General features: G+C 42.6%; 1 protein-coding gene across 18 annotated transcripts in view; it reads right to left on the bottom strand.

The window, feature by feature from the left end:
- TCF7L2 (transcription factor 7 like 2) overlaps positions 1-23,518 on the bottom strand; it is a 202,342-nt gene that overhangs the window by 99,673 nt on the left and 79,151 nt on the right. The window lies entirely within an intron of this gene.

Here is a 23,518-nt window from a genome sequence, read left to right as displayed (position 1 = left end):
GTCTGCAAGGCCACTATTCTCAAGACCCAGTTCTGCTGTCTCATGCTTACAGGAAGTCAGCCTACTAATGATGGCTAGGCTTAGGGGCAGTTGGTGTTAGCTAATATTTATTTATAACCCCCCCCCCCCACCCTTCCAAAAAAAAAAAACCCACCAACAGTGGTGCATATACCAGGCCTGTGTAAACACATGAATTCATCACTGTCACCCTATTCTGTTCAAGTATCTGAATCCCCTTTTTCCTCCCTATTGTTTTTCCACTTTTCCCCCATGTAGCTTTTAAGGCCACAAAGAACCATTATGATCATCTATTCGGACCTCCTGCATTACACAGTAATTTCTGCATAAAGCCAGTCTTGTTGTTAGTGCTTTGGGATGGGGAACATGTCTTCCAATATGTTTATATCATGCCTAGCACAATGACACCCAATCCTGGCTGAGAACTTTGGTAAAAATTATATCTATAATAACCTTTCTATAGATATCAGCTTCTACGTGGAGAGAGAGAGAGAGAGAGAGAAACACAAAGTAACATACAGATCCATATATATTAACACATCAGGAAAAACCACAGGCTATCTGACCTCCATCAGACTCTGTCAGCAATTCAGGACAAATGGAAGAATTAAATTTTGTTTGAATGTTAAAGAATTCTTTTTGCCAGCATTCTACAGTTCACCACATTGTCTGATAAGTGAATGAAGCTAATTTTGAGCGGATTCTATCTAAGAGTTCTCAACTGGTAGAAATAGTTCAAGGTCTTCAAAGTACAGTGTTGTGCAGCCCCTGATTCACGCACTCTGTTAATAACGGACAGACAATTGTACTGAATTTATTAAAAAACCATTAGCTGTAGAAATTCATATTCTTAGGTTCTGTCGTCTTATATTACACTTCTATTAAGGTTAATGCGCATTGCCAATTCTTTCACAATGGAATACACGAGAACGGCAACATACTGGAAGCTACAATCTCTCTTTCCAAGGTGGCTGTCTTTCAAGTTCATTGTTTCTCTCCCACAAGCCCTCCTTTCATTCGCCCCGGCTCACCCCCGCCAGGAGGGCTGGGTTAAAAAAAAAAAATGGTGAAAACGTTAAAGTAAATACACACACACACACACACATATTAAGGACAGCATTTGAGACATTCTTTGTACAACACATTCATGCTGCCAGCATTACAAGGATTTTTCTTTCATCTGCTCCTTCAGCTATAAGGCTTCAAAATACTTTTAAACCACTTTATAAATATCCTTCTAAAAACCATCATCACATCTTTAGAATGCTGCTGTGCTAAATTCCTGCCACTGAAGAAATGAGGTTAGAATCAGGGAGGAGCTCTAAGTGGAGGCTGAGGAACAGTGGCAGCCTCACATGCAAAATGTTTGAACAAGGGAGTCTTAGTGTAAGGCTGGGGTATGTGGGTGCTTTTCTAGAGAAATAACACACACGTACCATTTATGCTATAAAAATGTTACAGGTAGGCAGACTTCTGCAATTTATCTAATACTTTTTTATATTCATGCTTCCTTAGGTTTCATGCAATTTATTAAGTTTTCAGCCTTGCCCGCAGCAAAGGGATAAACAAAAGCAGATGTGAGACTCCCCTATTTAAGTGCCCGCCAACCTCCTGCAAAGCATGTAACCAGCTGGAGAAGACTGATTAAGATCAACTCGGCGTTTACCATTCAAACTGCTCTCTCCTCCTGTTATGTGCCCTGAGTTCCAAAGGGTAATTTGGTATGCCGCTGTGTGGACGTTGCTTCCTTTAGAAGGGCCCATTGTATTCCCGCCCAAGAGTTTGCTAGAAGACATTCTTTGCTGGCCAAAGGCTAAACAGCCCAAAAGGAAAGTATCCTGGAGAACAAGGGTGACAGAAGTCTTTGGTGCATCAAAGAGGGTAGAGGAATGGGAACAAGTCCATGCTGCGCTAACTTCACCCAAGCTGGCCTGGACAAAAGGAAGAACCAATGAGATTGTTATCCTAGCCAAGAGGTTACACATTCATTGCCCCTTCCATCCAAGGATACCAAAACGCTTTAAAACATGATTTAAATCTTCACAAGATCAGTGAGAAGGATACTATCACAACCCCCATTTTACAGATCAGGAAATGGGGGCACAGAGCTGTATGAAATGAGTCGATGGCCACAATCTGCTTTCCGTCAGACTGGGGCCCTCACCCCAAGCCACCTTCACAACAGACACTAAATTAGCACCCTTGGTAGAGTTCTAGCAGATGCCAAGAATGGAATGGGCATCTGAAAACAGCAACACCTTCCCACTCCAACACTGATCCCTTTAATGCTCAGTGCTGCTGCATGCTTCTTTGAGATGGAAGCCACTAGATAAATAAATGGCTATTCTGCAATTCTGATTTTAAAATAAGAGGCTGGATTCTCAGCCTCTGTCTCGACTCTCCAGTACTTTTCATGAGCACTAAGTTCACTTTGTCAAATAAAATGCTGTAGCATCTCCTTCCCATCCACCATTTTTCAACAAGATTCAGCCATTTCCTAGTTTGCACAAATCAAGAAGGCCTCAGAAACCACTTAAAGCCTCCCGTTATAGCAGCTGTTTCTCAAACATTAACAGCTTCCAGATTAAAGCCTCTTAAAGGTAAGAAGAAGAAAAAAAACCCAGCTCCTGAGGTGCACAGTTGAAAAATAAAAAACGATTCATAACTGAAAGGGCAACTCCACCTTAACTACAGTGGCGCTAGTGAGCATAGACATAATGAATTGGGGATTCCCTGTGCCATGACAGGATCAGAATGCGAACTGTAAAGTTCCAGAGAGGATCAATAACTGTCAGAACAAGAAGAAAGTGAGCACTAAATTCACTCTCCTTTCATCTTCAACAAATGGAACAGAAAATCTGATGGATGACAGAACCCTTCGTTTCTATAGCGTTCTTGTTGAACTAAAGACTGGTGACACAGAGATGATTTCTGACATACGCCTCCGTAGATCCAAAGGCAATAGCCTTAAAAATAGTCTTAAAACTAACAACAATAATGCAGGCAGGGAAAGTAAATAAAAAAATATTAATGGAAGCCCGTGCCAGCAGTCAGCCCTTAGGATACAAGAGTGCACGATTTTGGAAGCATGGACCACATTAAACACAACACACACCCGTGCCTCCCCCGTAATTAAGTTAGAGATGCAAGAGGAAAAGCAACAGAGGCTGTCTGCTTAGTTTCTCTGCTTGGCAGGCCACCACACACACACACACACGCTTTCTCACATCTTGGGAACTATCATTATATTTTTCCCGTTTGCAGAAGAAAAAAAACAAGTGAACAATCAGACAAAAAATAATCCCACATATTCAAGGAATGAAGATGCTGCTGCTCAAACAAATGCTAAATCTCTTCCTTCATCCTCTTGTTGCATTTTATACAAACATCCAGCCCACCAGGACAATTATTTTTTTTTTAGATGAGACAGAACCTTTTGACAATCCAGCTGGCTTCTGGCACCTTGGCTTTCACATCAGACATTTATCTTGGCACAAGAGAAGTGGGGGAGGGGAAGGCTTCTCTGCACCCCTTACCCTATGACATACTTCATTATGCGATTAGAGTTCAGAGTGGAGGTACATCCCCTCAACTGTTGACCTAGAATGCTAAACATGTAACAGGATACTCTGCAGTGCATTTACCTTGCCATGCTTTCATAGTGCAGTATCCTGTAAATAAGCACATGGCACAAAAAGGAAAGCTCTGACGCCAGGCCTCGCAAAGAACAAGTAGTTGCTGTTTAACCCTACTGGCTGGAGACTGGGATTCAGGCACAAAAGGTGGCACCTCTCCAAACTATCATTTGCATTTACATGGACCCATTCAAAGTGTGCTATGGGTCAAGTCATTCCCTGCTTGGGTGGGAACGAAGGGTCCTGGATGTAGCAGGACCAGTGTGGTTCTGCTGCACAGGATGTTGAGGGTACATGCCATGGAAACCAACTCTGAAGGGGCTCCTTTTTTGCCACTGTAACTGGAGGTTCAAGGGAAGGGATCTGTGTTGAACTCCCCTACAACTAAGCCTGTGTATTTGGCAATGGCATCAGGTCCTGAAATTGGCCCATAAACATTAATTCAGCCTTACGATATGTTTGAGTAGAGAGTCTTATCCCCAATTTTCAGAAGAAACAGCCAAACAGTGAGGATAAGTGACTGGTTCAAGTTCAGAGAGAGTCACTGACAGAGGTGGGAATAAAAACCAGTCTCTTGTATTCTAATCCAATTAGGCCACTCATTACGTCGGATCCCCAGAATAATTTAAAAATCAATATTTGAAGCCTACCAAAGTTTCATTTTCCTAATAAACTACTTCACTGCTGGGTTCCGCTGAACCCCATGCTTTCCTTCTGATGAACTGGCATTCCAGGAGAACCCCAGTCCTGCCATGTGATACTATCCAGTACACGAAGCAGCACTCAAGTGGTGTCTTGTGGCTCTGATTTTCAAAGGAGATTAAGGGAGTTAGGAGCCCAAAGACCTCACTTGCTTTAGGCTGAAAATCCCAATCAAAATTTCCATGATATATTTTTAAGGCCCAGTTTTACAGAGAGAGCAAGACCATAATTGGCCACTTCCATAGATTCTTAGGCCAGAAGACCATTGCGATCATCTAGTCTGACTTCCTGTGTAACACAGGCCATAGAACTTCCCCAAAATAATTTCCAGAGCAGATCTTTTAGAAAAACATCCAATCTCAATTTAAAAATTGGCAGTGATGGAGAATCCACCATGACCTTCAGTAAATTGTTGCCATGGTTAATCATCCTCTGCTAAAAATGTATGCCTTATTTCCAATCTGGTTTGTCTAGCTTCAACTTCCAGCCACTGGATCGTATTATAGCCTCTCTCTGTTAGACTGAGGAGCCCATTATTAAATATTTGTTTCCCACGTACGTTCTTAGAGACTGCAATCAAGGTCACTCCTGAACTTTCTCTTTGTTAAGCTAAATAGACTGAGCTCCTTGAGTCTATCACTATCAGGCCTGTTTTTCTAACCCATTAATCATTCTTGTGGCTCTTCTCTGAACCCGCTCCAATTTCTTAACATCCATCTTGAATCGTGGACACCAGAACTGGACACAATATTTCAGCAGAGGTCTCATCAGTGCCAAAAACAGAGGTAAAATAAGATCTACTTCCACTTAAGATACCCCTGTTTATGGATCCAAGGATTGCATTCTCCCTTTTCGCCCGGTCAGCTGATTATCCACCACAACATCTTTTAGAGTCCATAAAGTGTGGTCTACAGGCTTTGTTTGTAGATGTTTACATTTAACCATATGAAAATGCATAGTTTGCTTGTGTCCATAGTACCAAGCGATCTAGTCAGTTGAATCAGCCAGTCTAGCTCCTGTGCATTTTGGAAAAATATTTTCTTCAAGCATTCCCCCTACAACTGAATCTGCATGTCCCAGGAATGTCTACATTAGCAGTGGTCTGCTTGGGATTTTGCATCCCAGAATGAGCTTGGGTTTTTCTGGTATCCTGGTCAAATTCCACCTTGGGAAGTTACATTTTGCATATCTAAGACTAGTGCTGTGCCTTCCACTTGAGAAAGTGTTCTTCCTTTTCCCCTCAAACAAGCAGCTGTTTAGTGTTGCTGGTGCAGAAGGGCTACTCTATTCCACTTTGGAGAGGACTACTTTTTGGTGCTGGGCCAGTGTGAGGTTTACACTGAGCCTCTGAAGTGCTTTGAGATTCTTTATGGCAGACACTATTGTATGTGTGTTATTTTGCAGACCTGAGTTTTCTATGTGAGAGATTATTCCAGCATATAGGAGGGTTTTGTAAACTATTTCACATACACACATGAAAAATAAGCTCAGCATCATCACCTCAGTACAGGGGACGAACTAGAAGACTTCAAAGTCCCTTCCAGCACTATATTTCTAGGATTCTATGAAATCAGATTTTTCCCCAAATATGTCATTTATGAAACAACTGTAAGGGCTGGATTCTAATTTCCAATGCACAGGGCTTCTCTCCAAGGGACACTGCAGTCTAACGGATTGCACAATGGCACAGGGTACCACGAAAACCCAAATTCTAATCTAAAAGCCACCACTGACTTATTGTGTGATCTTGGATAAACAACTACACCTCTGAGGGCTCAGCTTTTTCCACCCATAAAATAAGGATAATATTCAGTTCCCTCTTCTCCTGGGGACTGGTATGAAACTTTGGTTTTGCACAGAATGTTGGAAACATGAAGTGCTGTACAAGAGACAATAGCACTTATCTATAACACTTTTGTATACTTGTGCAATAGCAGACTTGGAGAGGAGCACGATGCAATGGAGACCCAAATAAAATCCAACATGGGCATTCTACCTTGAGGACAAAGAACATACACTAGGAGCAAAGGGAGACCACCAGTTTTCCTCTATGCATATGTGTGAGATTTCCAGTACAACACTCGCCCATTGAAACTCTCCTATACATTCTAGTAAGAGTTTATTCTCTTCTGAACATGCATACAGAACTCCCATTGACACTAATGGGGGAGAGGAGCATACATCACCTAAGAGACCATTTCAGAAAGCTATCGTAACGTTTAATTAAGTCTCCAAGAGCCCATCCAGGAGAATAGCAGCTAGAGACTCTAGCCAATAGAAAGAGAAGCTGCCAAACCAGGAACGGCTGCCCTGGTTGGGAGAGGAGGGGAGTTAAACTGGGCCCAGCAGGGGCTACCTCCACCCCAAGAACCCCATGGATCCAGAACTGTGCATGGGAGACCTCACACATACATTGGGGGCTCTAGTACCTCCTCTCCCACTTCCACGTGGCCTTGGGGGAAAACTACAGAGACGAGCTGGTCACACACTCCAGCCAGGAGAAGCAAAAGCAGCCAAAGCAGGTACCTCTGGATGCTCGGAGAACTTTCTGCACTTTTGTCTGACTTTCTCTGCCTTGAATTGGTTGGCTGTTTGCTCCAACGCTCTCCCACTCCTTCCTCCTCACACAATCTCTTCACCTCAGCTTCGCTTCACACCTGACCCTGTTCTCTTACAGTCTTCCCCCCCTGCCCTATTCCCCTGACCCTTCTTCCCTTCCCTTTCCATTTAACTGATCCCCTCCTAACTAACACCTTCCCCCTCCAAAAATTGTGAACTAACATGCCATTTGCTGGTATCACATGGTTCACTCTGCGTCTGTGTTCTATCCTTGCCCCCGCCCTGTATCTGTCTTTTCTAGACACTACGCTCGTTGGGCAGGAATCATCTGCTGCTCTCTGTTTCTACAGAGCCTACCACAATGGGGCCCTGCTACTGGTTGGCGTTTAGGCACTATTGTAATAAACACACTAAATAACGGTTAGGTTGTTTTTTCAGCTCCTGTCCTCTGTGGGATGCCATCAGATACCCATCACCTCCCCCCATGTCACATCAATATTCAGAGTGCCACAGGCCCGTAACAGCTAGACCCATAAAACCTTGCACTACAAAGTAAATTCATAGGACAAAAGGAATTCAATTCACTTGTCCACCTATTGGAATAAGAATATAGTTTATAACCCAGTATATTAATCCAGTGGCCTGCCAAACTCCAGTAGCCCACTGCACAGTTAGTTAGTTTCTAGATGTCTGCCAACTGGATTCACACGGGCAGCCCCATGTCTTATAGAATCCAATTATAAGAGAGATCCATGGCCTTCTCTAAGCACAACACTGTAGGCCCAGGAAGGGATACACAATTCAGTATTTGTTTACTATTTAGAAGAAATACTTCGAATGGCAACTCTCACTTATGCAGAAAATTTCAAACACTCTTCATCTTGGTCAGCTGAACTAGAGTACAGGTTTGGATGCAGATGCTAAAGCCACCTATTTGCACTATAAAACTGACCAACCAACAGTGGTCACCAGCAATAGGTCTCCATGGTGTTGATAACAGTTAGCTGCTGGGGTAAATCGAGGGTGTCGCAATAACACTTTCTGTAATGGTGCTGTAAATGGTTTTGTCTTTTCTATACCAGCAGTTAAACCATTTTCAAAGACTGGTGGGAGGTAGGGGAGAATCTCTTGATGCCAACTAGTATTGGTAATGGGTCTATTGTCGAGTGTAAAGGGTATTCACTACTAGAACTAAGTGAATATTTTAAAAGAGAGTCTTCAGCAAATATTCTTTAAAATACTAAACTCTTTGGGGCATGGACCGTTCTTTAAATTTGTCTAGTGCACAGCAGAATGTCACCCTAAGCCTTCCTGGAACCTATATGTCAGGGGTCGGGAATCTTTGGCACGCAGCGCATCAGGGCAATCTGCTGGCGGGCCGTGAGACATTTTGTTTACGTTGACCGCCCGGTGGCACGGCCCCTCGCAGCTCCCAGTGGCTGCGGTTTGCCGTTCCCAGCCGATGGGAGCTGCTGGAAGCGGCACGGGCCACAGGGACGTACTGACCGCCGCTTCCCGCAGCTCCCATTGGCTGGGAATGGCAAACCGCGGCCACTGGGAGCTGCGGGGGGGGGCCATACCTGCGGACGGTCAACGTAAACAAAATGGCTCGCAGCCCGCCAGTGGATTACCCTAATGGGCCACATGCCGAAGGTTGCTGACCCCTGCTCTATGTGCTACTGTAATACAAATAATAGTTAATAATTTAATTATATTGGAAAATCTGTTCATTTTCTGCAAATATCCCAGCAAATGAGTTTAGTGGCAGGGATGTTTGCCAAACCAGTGCATTTTAAATGAGTAGTGGAGACTGTTCATGGAAAATAAATCACACTGGGAAGTGGAGTCTAAAAGTTATGCTTGTCCAATCAAGGAACAGAAACTATCATGTGTCCTTCATGATGAAGCTAAAGAGCTCAAATATCAAATGATTGCAAAGAACTACTGGTGGATGATCTCCAGAGCAAAAACTATTCATTGGAACCATTCCACGAAAAACAAACTAAATTAGAGAAAGTCACGATCTGTTCACTGACAATTAACCAACAGGAAGAGAGACGAAATTCACTGCACAAATTATGAATTGAAAATTATTGAATACAGCTCTTTGCAGGGCACTTAACCAGGAAATCAACTGCCATGTCATCCGTTCATTTGTAATCCAAAAATGGTGCTATTTCTGAAACACACCTGGTGTGAGATTGTCAAAAGAGTGCAGCACCAAAATTTTAAGTGTTTAGTACCCACAACTGGTGCCAGATTTTCAAAAGTGCTCAGCATCCAGCAGTCCACACTTAGATACTTATGGCCAGATTCTTCAAAGAATCAAGAACCTAAAGTGTAAAGTTAATTTGGGCTTGGTGTTATTTTTGACTAACTTTTCCCTGCCCTGTTAGCTAGCAGCTCCCAACTTCCCTGTGAATTTTGAACCAAGAAAATAGCAATATTTTATTTTTTTGTCGTACAGAAGAGCACCTTTAATTTATTTGTCTCCATTAAAATTTCAGAAGATACCTTATTCCCAACAGTACTGAAGAGTTTTGCTATATTACAAGTTTGTAATTTTCTCTTAGGAAGTTATTTCCTGTCTGACAGGAAGGAGGAGACAAAGCAGACTGCAGCTGGCTACAGAATTCAAGCAACAGTTAAAAGCAGGAGGAAAGGCAGGCTGCAGGGGAGGGAGAGAACACACACACAGAGCAGTCAGAGAATGCAGGGATACAGAAGCAGATCCATTACTAAGTTAAAACACCCTCACAGCACATCCCAGATCTCTAATGCCAATCTAGGCATTCATCAGAAAGTTGGCTTCTAGCCCGAGGAGTATTTAAACGTCACTTCACTGAGGCGAGATCCACATTTATTAAAACAGGTTTATCAGCTTGCAAATAAACCTCCCACCTTCTTGCTTGGAAGAAACAACTTTGGTCTGCTCCATTCCCTGTCACCCCCAGCCCCCAACAAAACACACATTGAAAAGCTGATGACTAAAGAGTTACCAGTTACGTCTTTTGAACCTTGCCCAGATAGAGCTGGTATGCAATGGATTTCTGTTTGTTTTTGTAATGAATAAAGCACAAATGTGAAGAGAAGACTGAGTCATCTCTTTCTCCCTCTTCTAAGATAATCTTTTAAATATTTAAACAAAATAGTGAAGTGGTTAATTAAGGAAGAAAGGACATTCCAATTCTCAAATTTCAGCCTGTTCCAAGCAATCTAGTCAACATTAAAATGTCCAGCTAAAGGGCAAAGACCCGAAGGCTTGAAAATTACCTTCAATGAACAAATCTAAAAACAAAACAAAACAAGACAAGACAACCTTTCCCTCCTTCCCTTGTTCCCTTTTTAAAGGCTACCTGACTGCCTCATTATCGGGTCCTTCCAGAGTGAAAGCAACAGTTTGCAAGGAGAGCAACAAAACTAAACTACAATTTTTTAAAAATGTAAAGCCCGATTTGAATGGCAGACAAACACGCAGAGAACAGTGTGACCTTTTCTTATCACCCACTGACATCCTTAATCGTTTCCAAACAAAAATGCTATTTTCTGCCACTTCTTCATTCTCCAAGCACCTCCAGAGCCTGCTCGGATGATAAACAGTTAATCTCCCAATATCCCCTGCTGCCTGCGAAAATCAAGGAAACAATTGAGACATTGTCTAGTGAACAAGACTCCCAGGGACTCACATTTTTGTTATGTCCCAGTTCTCAGCCTGTCAATTTTCGCTAGCAATGTTAAAGCCTGACTTGCACCAATACAGTTTGCCCTGCACTGAGAAGGTTCCACTTCATTTATTTTATTAAAGCTACTATGTCTGTTTATCATCCATCCACAACACTGTAGTTCCCCTCTATCCCACCCTGCCTAGTTGCTTCCTAACTCCATGGTGGTGTTGCAATATCTTCTTCAAAAAGATTGCCCAAAAAAACCCCAACGTACATATATGTATAAAAATACCAATGTGTGTAGAATTTTGGCAAAGACAGGGGAAAAAGTGTTCTTGCTTTATATATATATGTGTTATATGTATATATACTTTTATATGTATGTTACACACACACACACACACACACATATATACACACCTTCAAAATAGTCTTTGGATTTATTTTATTTTTTGGCATGCTAACCAAAAGGAGAGTGACTTTAAAAAAGATATTCTAATGCCCAATAGTAACACCGATACCGCACTTAAAGCAGCAAATATAAAACCAAGAAACTAAGCCTCACTTTTCTCTATTGCTCCCTGTTCAACTGGCTGCATTTCCTGTCTGCCTTTTCACAACCACTGGACCTTTAGGCCCGAAATATCTCTCTCTCTTTCTCTCTTCCCGCCCTCTCCTCCCCCACCCCCGCCTGCTTCCAGCATTTGAGTGCTTTTTTTTTTTTTTGTTACACTCCCAATACTTTATCTACATGAAAAGCACACACAGCGGTCACCAGCGTTTCCTGTTTGCAGAGTGTGCTTTAACTATATCACACCCTACACTGCTGCGATGGAATGTGCGGCATATGGTATTGTGAAAGGGTTTACTGTTGGATAAAGGCAGCAATGCAGTCCTGCTGGTTTATATCAAACCCTGTCATTCTCTTCATGGAGGTCTCTCAGCTCTCTAAGCAGTGAGGTACAACACACACACATACACACGCTCACACGATACAAGTTATTTAGCTGGAGTGAGGCCTGTAGGACTGCCTCAACAAAGACGCTCCACATTTTCCAATGTCTTGAATCACAGACAGAAAGACACGTCAAAAAATTAGAAACCTTATGACTGAAATGCATGTACTGTTCTCTCTTCCTTGAATATTTCAGAATTCACTGATTAACATGATCAATTTCTGACTTACGTGTTAAAATCCATCATGATTTGTTTTAAATTTTGCCAAGTCCTGGTAGGCTATGTAGGATACCTGCTATCGTGTGCCTGGTAGGATCCCTTTTCAGGTATCTGAGGAACCATTAAGATTTTCTGCAGGACGATGTTTCGGCACAATGTTCCAAGAGGGGTTCACTGGACAAAGAAAGATCACAGCAGGAACTGGACATACATGACAGTAGATCCCTGCTCCTGGGCAGAACCTCTACAGATCTCAATTGGACTCCAGGTGGGTGTAGCCTCTACCTGCCCAGATCAAACTAATGAACCCATGGGTTGCAACCATAACTATCAAAAGACAGGGCCTCAATTTTTCCCCCTTTCTGAGTCAGTTGTTGCTTTTTCTCTTTATTCCCTCCCCACCCCATCTGCCTCCAGTAACATTTTAGGAAGTGCACTTTTGATCACATAATTTACATTTTGAACAAATAAAAACTCCTCCTGAGATTGCAGCCTGGCTTTTGACTAAACGCTCACAAAGGTTACTCTTCAAAGTGCCTTTTTGTGTACATCTTGAGATTGCCTTCCCATGCCCGGGTGCATCCGGCCAGCAGACGCTGCAGTAAGAGGCAATACTTTTAAAGCCCATTGAAATGCATCTGTCCACCCTCTCTTTGTAAAAGGGTAGCCTTACTTAACAGGCATTTATTATTGCTGAACCTGGGATGAAAGTTCACTGTCCCTATAGTCCAAAGTTACCAAGATTTCTGAGCCTGCAGCCCACATTTAAGTCCTAATGAGCTATTGTACCATACTTGCAGCCATTAACCCTTTGATGTCACGAAGCTCCATTTTTCTTGTCTCTCTCTCTGTGCTGGCCACTGGCAAGTACAATGACCACCAAAGCTGAAGGACAGATGATTTGCACATTTATTACGTTCCATTCTTCCATCTTTAGTTCCACCAAAGACTGCATATTACAATATAAGACAGGGGCAGCATGGTCTAGTGGATAGGACACTGAACTGGAAATCAGGAGACCAGAGTTCTATTTCAAGCTTCACTGCTGATCTGATGCGTGATCCTAGGCAAGTCACTTCACAGCTATGCATCTCAGTTTCCCTCCCACCTTTTATCTTGCTTATTTAAGCCAACTCCTACATGATTACATGTAACGACGACTAGACAAGAAGCAAAAATTAATCTTCAATCATTTAACAATCAACTCAACTTATTGATAGCATAATCAAAACTTAATGATACACCATTCTAATGAAATATACCCGAGTAGCTTGAAATACACTTGCTTCAAAACTGTTTTCCTGGCAAACCTCTTATTGATACTATGGTCTCAATTTTCAAACTGAGCACCTGAGGTAGGGCATCTAAGGCTGAAATGTGCTCAGATTAGTAATTAGGCACATAAAACAAAGTATTTGGTTGCCTAAGTATCAATTCAAGCACCCAGATATAAAACTAGGTGGCCTAATTCAGGCAGCAAAAACTGAACAGGGGGCTATAAATATGCCATTAAGTGCTTCACTGCTTCCTCCTCCACCAACATACAGGTCATGTCCTGGGATCAATGACTCACCATTTATTCATCCCATGCATGTCTCCCTATGACCACCCCAGATGCCCAAGTGAGCAGCAGCAAAGCTCTTCAAATCCTAACAACGGAAGAAGGTCCTTCAAAATCTTGAGCTTTGTGACTTGTTTATTTTTTATGGGTTTGGGGATAGACTTCTTGGCTGCTGGATCATACTCAAAATTACAAGGACTTTTGTGGTCCTCAAACCTCTCACATTTGCTCTGGCCTTAAATCCCTTTGTATAATAGCTTTATAGCATTCTGCAGGAATGGTCCAAAGCATCGCTGCTTACAGTACTGATATGGAAGTGATGAGCACTACTAGCTGTTATGGACCAGGATGTAGGCAGTCTGGCCTAGTAGTCAGAGCAGGAATCATGCCTAGTGGGCAGAGCAGACATCCAGGTTGAGGAACGAAGCCAAGGATCAGCACCGGAGTGAACTGCCAATTACCAGACCTAGGAGTCAAACCAGCGTCGGAACCAGAAATCAAAGCTGAGAGTCAGTGCAGAGGTCAGATACCAAATGCTGAATGAGAAGTCAGAGGACAGGGTGGGAGCCAGGACTAGTGACTGGAGGCGAGGTATAAGGAGGAGGAGAAGTGTAATTGGAGGAGAAGCAAGGATCAAGCAGGGAGCTGGAGCACGGTGGGAACAGGAGCAAAGGCAGGAGCCAGAAGTGGAGCAGAGCAGGAATCAGGAGCAGAGTTGGGTGCAAGGGACAGGCACAAGCAGGATGCAATGCAGACACAACAGGAAATCACCTTGTTGCTCAGATACACTTCCTATGCCTTCTTCCGGCTTAAATGTCATGATTGGACCAATCAGTGGAGCCTTGGCTGAGACTATTGTCCTACTAGCTCCTTGGCTCAACGGGTTTCAGAAGACGGTGGGTGGAGGCCAGGCTCCCGTTCAAGACCTGGGGCATCACACTAATGTAGGGGGTTGGTTTTCTTTTTTTAAATAAAGATCACAAACAAAAAGCCATGGTATATCTTCCACCATACAGCTTATCCCTTCAGTTAGGGGAGGAGAAGACTGAGGTTTCATCCATTTCTTAGTTAGGGATGAGCAACATGAGACTGTAACTCCCCGAATACACAATAAGAGCTTGTGCATGAGCAATAAATGGCTTGGGAAATAAGATGCCATCACTGCAATGAATTCCAGCCAAAGGAACTTAAGACATGTCCTTCTCTCCCTCCCCTTCCTATTCCCTTCCCAATCCTCAATATACCTAGAGATAGGGAGATTCCACAACCCACTTTCCAGGAAGTGGGTTTAATTTTATATGAATATCAAGTCAGATGGCCCCTGCTTAAATGCCTTCCTGAATAGGGTTGGACTTAACCATGTGTTTACCGCTTTCTTGAATCAAGGACATAACAAGAGGAAAAGGCAAGTTTCCACAGTAGCAGTTGTGAAAAAGGAAGCACCAAACATGTTATAAGTGTCTTGCCAACTTGAGATGTTCACATTACAGAGGTACATTACTCCCTAGGAATTTCCTGCAGATTGATTTACAATGCTGGATTGCAGAGGAACAAAGTTATGAAGCCAGGAGACCCTAAAATGTACTAAAGGTAGGTGGGGGGGAGAGGGTTGGAAAGAATCAAATTCCAGCCATCTCCAAGATCCCATCAGGTTGAGACCAGGCCTAAATAACAAAAATTCATCCACCTTGTCTGTCACTGCAAAAATTCCTCTTTTTCCCCACCCTCTGAATGACTTTATGATATTATATATCATATGATCAGAAAATAATGCAGCTAAATGGGATATTTGTGACTGCTATTGTTTGTACTATGCTAGGTTTGGGAAGCATGGTAGATAAAAGCATGAATATCAAATTATACATCCCAGAAACTCCTTTACTCAGTGTGATATAATGGAGCATACACAACCTGTGCCAGGGTGTCTTGCTGTAGAGCAACGGTTTTGTCTCAGTAAAGTAGGGGTGAGGGCAATCCAAAAAGATTTCCCACACAACAGATACAGAAAACACAGAACTTGAAACATCTCTTTTAGGTCTGAAAAACTAAGCAATTTGTTTTGTTTTCTTGTGAAAAAAGTTTCTCTCTCTCCCTCCCCCCCCCCACCCCCGCTAACATACATGACTGGAGGTCAGCAAATCTGGGTTTCATTCCCACCCCATGGGCTTCTTGTGTGATCTTGGCCAAGTAAATTAACCTTTCTGTGCCTCTATTTTCCCATCTGTATACTGGGGGTTGTAATACTTCCCTGTCTCACAGTGCTGTTGAAAGACTTCACTCATCAGTACTTGCAAAGTGCATTGAGATCATCTAACGGAAAGCCATATGGAAGTGTATTATTTATTCCCCCCTTCTCCCCTTATTTCTCGGTTCCAGCTGATAGTGAAGGCAGAAGTGCTCCAATACTGCAAGCAAGTCTATTCCCATGAGATTTCCAGTCCAGTTTTGCAAACTCAAGTGAATTGGATAGTTTAGATAAGCACCCAGGTCTTAGGTGTTTGTTATGAATGGATCACCCCAGCAGCATCATTTTCTATGCCTCTGATCAGAGACAGGTTTTCCCAAACAGGTATTTTCTGGAGGTTTTTTTGCTTGATGCCCATGACGCAGGTGGGGAAGCATCTCTGATTTTGGCTGAAGTTTGCTTGCATACCCATTCAGCAGTACAAGTTTCTTCCTCAGAAGAGAACACAGATGCATCTGTGGAGTGGCTTGGGAGGAGGGATGGAGTGAAAAGGGAAGTGTCCGATGAACAACATGGATAATCCAAGCCAAACTGTCTGAATTGGTCACCACGGGAACCCTCTTGGTCTCCAGCAGTAAAGGGAATGAGTGGTCCTGCATCCAGTGATGCTGACTTCCTTCCTAAAAGTAAGTACTTGCTGTTTTCTTTACTACAGCACCTGACCAGTGTAGGAAAAGTTTGTTTAAATAGACAACAGAAGGCTTTGAGCACTCAAAGCTATGTGGGAAACAGAGGCCTTTGCTGCCAGCTCTTATAAAACATGGTGACCCTGCCTTATCCTAATCCATTATGTCTCCTGGTACACACTGTAATCATTGCTCACGTTCAAACAACATGTAGACTTTGGCTCAAAATCAGACTGCATTATTTAACGCCTAATTCTGTAAACTTCAGGCTGACTTCAGCCGCAACTCGTCTGTGAGGGGAGGAGGCCTACAGTCAGCAGCCTTGCTAAGTCTCCCACCCCAACTACACAACATCTGCGTCTGGCAGGCTCACCCATCTGACTAGCCAATATCCCCCAATCCTGCAATAGCTCTTCACCTTGAGCCAATGCAACGCCATCGGATCGCCAGGAGAATGTACTGGCCTCACAACTCAGCCCCAGCGACGGAGGTGTCTCCCACAAGACCCCTTTTCAATGTGAGAACTTTGCTGTCCAAGAGTGGATGAATCACCAAAGCTTTGTCTTAGGCCCAAACCTTTTCAACTGGATTTAACATGCATACTGGAGCACAGGCTATACAAGAACATAAATACCAAAATGCCAAGTCTCTGAAATACTCCAAGCCACAGTGTAAGCTGCAACCCTGTAATTCACCAGAAACAACACTCAACAGCGGGCATGGAGTGTGCGTTCACAGCTCCATTTCGTTAAACTTCTCACAGCACAACTGCACCCCGTGTTGCCAATTCTCGTGATTTTATTGGGAGTTTGCGGTATTTGCTATTTTTCTTGAAGCCCAGCTTCAGGAGTCAAGTGATTAGATGAGAACCTCAGCTTTCATTTAAAATATATACACCTCTACCCTGATATAACGCGACCCGATATAACACAAATTCGGATATAATGCGGTAAAGCAGTGCTCGGGGTCGGGGGGGGGGGGGGTGCTGGCTGCGCACTCCAGTGGATCAAAGCAAGTTCGATATAACGCAGTTTCACCTCTAATGCGGTAAGATTTTCTGGCTCCCGAGGACAGCGTTATATCGGGGTAGAGGTGTATATAGTTTCTAGCCCTAATGGTCTGGAGGAGAGCTTGAAAAATTGCAATCCGAGTATATCCTAAAGGCTTAGAAACCAGACGACAAATTTTAAAAACCCAGCTTATGGTGGTTGTTTTTTTTTTAAATCTCATGATATTTTGACACCTGCCTGACTCCTGATTTTTGAACAACTGAGGTTGGCAACACTATACCTCTTGCATGCCGATATCTAGACACTGCTAAAATATCACAGCACCCAAAGAATTTAATAGTTCTAAAGGAGAAACGCCACAGCTGGTATAAATTCTCATAGCTCCCATGACTGCAATCTAGCTATGACAATTCACACCAGCTGAGGATTGCCCCATGGTCTCCAAGAGCCAGATTTCTAAAAGGATTTAGGCACCTAACGAAGCACAGATTGCCTAAGCACCTACGTCCCTATTCAAGGCTAAAGATGCAGTCATTACAAAGATTGCCAGCTTTCAATATCTCAGCCTTCAAGTAAAGGCTCGCTCAACGAAAAATGGAAAGAGCCCATCATTGACTCAGGTTTTGTATGGTATTGGGATCATGTCACATCATGGTGCAATGGAATTAAGTGATTCTAAAAATCCAAACTGCCTCTCAGCTGTACCAAATTATAAAGGTAAATCACTTATTTAAAGACCCTAATCTACTCTAAATTATTTAGCATATATAAAATCATTAAACTGAGCCTACAGTCAATAATATAGGTGTTCAGTAGGAGTTAATTCCATACCATTTTATGCTTCCTGTGCTGCTGTTCTTGGGTTTTTCATTTCGCTCTAAATTTTCAGATTCGAACAGTGATTTAACACAACTCCTCCCCTCTAAAAATCAAAGGAATTAGCAGTGAATGATTTAGCCACACTGTTCCCACAGAGTACAGTCAGTTTTGCGGCTAGATCTCAGTCAACTATGAATATTCAGGGTACAGCGATTTTGCACACATTTGAGTCATGTACTTAAGCATCCTTTTATGTATTTCATAATTGCCAGGGCAGTTAGACAAAAGGGGTGAAAAGTGTATAGCAAGAGATTCACTAAAGCTTTCTAAATAATAGTTTGTATAAGGTCTTAAGAGTACTGCAGTACCATTGAAAAAGATTGCATGCTTGGCCTGAACACCAAACTGTACCTTGGAATACAGGCAACACCTGTTAACACACAAAACGTATTCTCCCCTCCCTGCCTACACCCAACTGCGCCATTCTTGTCAATAAGCAATGAAGTGAAACCCACACAAATCCTTCCCTCTAAAGTGCCACAGGATTCTAGTCAATTTCAACATGCAGCCTGTGTACCAAGATCCTTTGAAGGAAAAGTCCCATCACGTGCACACCTGCTGCCTCAAATCCAAAAATCTTGGAGGTTATGCCAGAGGAAATGCAGCTACTCTACAACAAACTATTACGCAAAATATTAAAAACAAATAAATCAGGGAGCTTTAAAACCCATAGCTGGGGATTTCTGGCCCACACACACTAAGCTATGATTGCAAAATGTTTTGCTCACAAATGGCTGCATGTGCAAAGATACATACCTGTGCATGCAAAATGGTGACACATTTGTCCTCTCTACTGTTTGTTTGGATATGAATATTTTGGGGGTGCATGTAGGTGCTTGAGTTTTAAAATCTAACTTAAGACAAACTCACAGTCCCTTAAAAAAAGAAAAGAAAAAAAGAAAAAGGCGTTTGCAAATGGAAACCGTATCAAGAAACAAAAGATTTTATTGTATTTATTTGCTTTTCTCCTATGGCTCCTACTCCAAATAATATGGTAAACGGTTTAATTCCCTCAAAAATGACCAAGTTACAAATAATGGCTGTTCTCTGTGCATGATTAAAACACGGAGAACAGAAAGAATTTCAGATGCCTTAAGTTTCACTTGTCATATTACATTTTCAAAACACTATTTTCCCCTCCTTAAGCCAAATTTCAGATAGATAGATAGAAAGATAGATACTACAGTATTGTGGTTCTTTGTTCTTGGGGATTCAGACTACTCCATGGATGTGCTCATTACACAATAGAAAAGCCAGACCAAATAGTACCACCCCCAAGGTAAAATTTACATTGACTTCAAAAGTGTACCCTGCAGAAGAAAACATGGGCATTTTTGAAGACTTTTACCGTTTTATAAGATACACACTATACCAAAACACCGTTTTTGGTACAGCATGTTTTTGCCTGGTACAAAGCAAGCTAAATGTAAGCTTTTGTATAACTAAGATACCAGAGGTAGTATCCAGCAAAGGCCCCTAACCCACAATGTTACCCTATCATCTGCAGTAGTTATAGCTTAGTCAGAATACTGACTCAGAAAACAGTGAATGAGAACTACACAACTGACAATATTAATGAAAGAAGGGAAATATAATTTTTAAAAAGTTGATTAAAATACCATATAGAGGGAATTATTCAGGACATAGAAGGCCTAAAGTTCAGATCATTTAGTTCCTCCCTACAAGACCTGTGAGCAATCCTTGTCTCCACTCCACTTGCCTGCTCTATTGCAAGCTGCGCATGGTCATATACATAGACAAGAATCCTACTTCTGGACAGTGGCAGTTTTGTCAATTACACCACCCTGAGGGCACATAGGGACAGAGCATCATGGACACACATGATTCCAGGACAACAAACACTCCCTGTAAGTTGGGGATCATCCAAACTGCCCAGCTGGATTTGATAGATCTTGAAACCTTTGTTCTTGGAAGACTGAATGTTTCCAAGGGGGAAAAACAAAACAAAAGCCCAGTATTGTACCCCAAAACCAAAAATGTTATTTGTAGGCTGAATTCAAACTTTTGGCCTGCCAGCCTTAATAGTGTATTCTTAAAAGAACTCCCCGCCGCCGCTACCCCCAGTTTTCTTTTCACCTCTGGACACAGAAATGCAGCTGGACCAAAACAAGATGCAAAGCCTTACTAGACAACGGAGGCACTGAAATGCAAATAAATGCACTGATTTTACCTTCTAAAGCCTACTAAACACATAAAGAGAGTATCTAGCTCAGCATTTCTCGCATGCGGCCACCAGGGCTGTTCTTGTGGCCATAGCCTCCTGGGCAGTGATGGGGCGGGGATGGGTGGCAAAATAGTGGCCCCTCCCCCTTCCTCTTGCTCCTGGATGCACTGCCTTGGTGTTGATTGCTGGGACCACCAGCAGGGGTTGGGCTCTGCCCCCCCTCTGCAGACACCTGGGGTACAACGCTGCAGGAGAAAGTAGCTAGTGTTATTTCCCACCTTCCCTGGGCAGTGGGGCTCAGGCTTTCAGCCTCAGCTCTGGGGTGGTGGAGTGGCAGGTTCTGGCTGAGGGGCTTCAGGCTCCAGCTGTGGAACTTTAGGCTCTGGCCACGGGGCTTTAGGCTCCAGCCCCCCACTGCCTCCCCCAGCCCGCCACCCACCAACCCCCATTGCCCCTGGCCCCCGCTGCCTCCCCCATCAAGGGGCTTAATTTGTCCCCTGGCTTGACAGGGCTGAGTCAGTCTGCTGTGAAAAGTGATACTTGCATGTTTGTTAATATCACTTTTCACAACAAACTTACTAGCTAATCATAAACAAATTACAATGATTTGGACGTGTATATGCGCGTAACTATTTGTTTTTCCTAAAGCTCATTAAGTATTTTAGGGGAAAGTGTGAGAGCGGCCACCAGCAAGCGTTGGTGGCCGCACTCTTGAGGCCACCAAAAAATTTGTCCTGAGAACCCGTTTCTAGCTGACATTCTCAGAGGTTTTGGAGACCCCCTCAAGCACCATGAAAAGCAGTATTAACCCAGCCCTCAGCGTTGTAGGTAATCCAACCAAATTATTCATGCTGGTCTTTTGCTTCAATTTTTGTAGCCTTAACTTCGTGTTCTTAAACTAACCTGAAAAAGAGGACAGAAGACAAGTAAGTACCGCCATGGTAATCGTTAGAATGCAGCCCTATTCTGCAGTCCTTAAGCAAAACTCCCACTGAAGCCAATGGGCATTTCACCTAAGCAGGGTGTAAAGCACGTAGCCCTAAGGAGGAGTTGTGTGACTTGTGGCCAAGCATTCATAAGAACAGTCCTTTCCTCCCTTTGTAATCCAGCTATAAGATTAGCCCCAAATCTTGATTTCAGAAATACATGAAACATAAGAAGCGATTTGCAGGTGTCAGTCCTTTCATTACAGATCTTTGAGGCAGCACAAAGGATTTCAAGAGAAAAATCAGCACATGTACATGGCATGCGTACAAGACAGAAGTATGTGGGGGGGGGGGGAAGGAACTGTTTATATACATATCTATTTTGCGTGTGCGCGCACACACACACAGAGAGGTAAATATCTCTTCTTTTCCATATAAAGACTAATCACATTTTCATAGCACCACTCAGTGCAGATCGTTATTAGAGAAACTAGCAACGCTCCCTGGTGTGCTGTACATCAACAGCATCAACAAATGGTGGCACTGAAGAATCCTGACACATCCCAGTCCAGTTGGCATCTGCATCTACTTAGCCCTCTTTCTGCCATCACCACCTCCCCCGGTATGTCACCAGCCACAAGGCCTTCATTTACAAAAAACTCTGTTCTTTATCTATTGGCATGACCAGGAATTGGAGTGAGGAAGGAAAGTGCAGGGGAGGGGGACGGACATGGGAAGGGACTCAGCATTTTTACGTAACAAGGCAGAGCTTTCTTCTGGAGTGGGGGTGGAGGGGGCGTTTAAAAACGAACAACATTAAACCTTGCACAAACTTTGTTCCATCAAAACACATTTCTTCCCCCCTGCCACCTCTTTCCCCCAGAACATTGTAAGTAACACAAAAGATCACATTACAAATGCCAGCTGTGACTCTTTTGGAAGGTGGTCTCCATCTCAGAAGTAGTATATGTTCCTCACGGCCTAAGTGGTTGCTATGGTAAGAACACTTTTTATTGAATCGCAGAGTGAAACAGCTCTTAAAGAGCCCCATAAATAGTCACAATCCACAGAAGATTCCACCTCAGGCTTCCTGAAAAAGGTTTCCAAAATGGGTAAGAGAATTTAGAATCTATAAAAAAAATTTGAGGGAGTGTCAACTCATATGGTGGAGCAGTATTTAAATGGGCAGGGATGCTGCAGGAAGGGAGACACTAGCAAGTCGCTTGTGAGCTCTCCCGAAAGGGGCACACTGTGTCTGAAGGGAGGAAAATTGTTATTTATAAAGGGCAGAGCCCATTCTTCTAACAGACTTCAGTGAAACCTGAAATTCAATTACACCTCCCATCTTCATCTGCATTTTTAGATTCAGCATTTAAATTGCAATCATATATAAAAATAGGTGACAACTTATTTACAAGCAACACTTGACCTACCTTCAAAACGCTTATAATCCAATAGCAAAAATCATCCACCAGAATCTATTAAAATCTTTCTTTCCTCCTCCGATAAACAAGTCTGTCACAGCAAAATTTAAAATGAAAGACTAGCGATGTGCATGTTGCCCTGTAGTTTGCTTTGCTGTGGCAGAGAATGACAACCAGCCAGCCAGCAGAGGGCACATGAGTTATCAAGCCCAGTTCCCAGAAGAATGTTTTCATCTCTGATGATCCCATTGGTGATGGGATTGACAAACAAGGAAATAAAAGACAGATTCTTGTTGGGTTATTCACCATTAGAAAATAGGTGATAGGCTGGCGGGAGGGAGGCGGGAAGAAGGCTAGGAATTTTGTTTGTAGACCAGATAAAAGAGCTAGCAAAGTAAACGTCTTTCTTTAAGCTCGTAATATAGCAATAGCACAAACAACAGGAAGGAAAAATAAAAGCTTTTAAAAAGTGAACCACCAACATTTGGCATTGACCATTTAAATATCAAAACCATCTACATTTCGCTTTGCCTTATTCAGGTCGGATTTTAAAACTATTAATTCAAAGAGCTACTAAAACATTTTATCAAAACTATTTAAGACAAAAGGTCTGGGACTTTTCAGGTTGAAGAGACACAAATATTTTTAAAAACAGAAATTCCTAAGTTATTTTCATTTTTTTTTAAAGTAAATTAATATCTTTCAAGTGTCTGATGTAATCTCTCAACTATATCAGCTTTAGATCCTATATCAAAAATACATGAGCAGTTTCTTTTTTGCATAATTTCACCTTCGTATCCATTAATTATAAAAAAATAAAGTCAAAAACATGAGATCTGATGATAAAATATATTGAAAGAAATATTCTAACAAGCCGTGAGCCATCTTCTCAAGAGGTTAATTTATC

Source organism: Emys orbicularis, chromosome 7 (assembly GCF_028017835.1).
Source record: "Emys orbicularis isolate rEmyOrb1 chromosome 7, rEmyOrb1.hap1, whole genome shotgun sequence".
In the NCBI taxonomy this organism is placed as follows: Eukaryota; Metazoa; Chordata; order Testudines; family Emydidae; genus Emys; species Emys orbicularis.
Note: the sequence above shows the minus strand (reverse complement) of the source record. Positions and strands in the feature narration are given on the sequence as shown.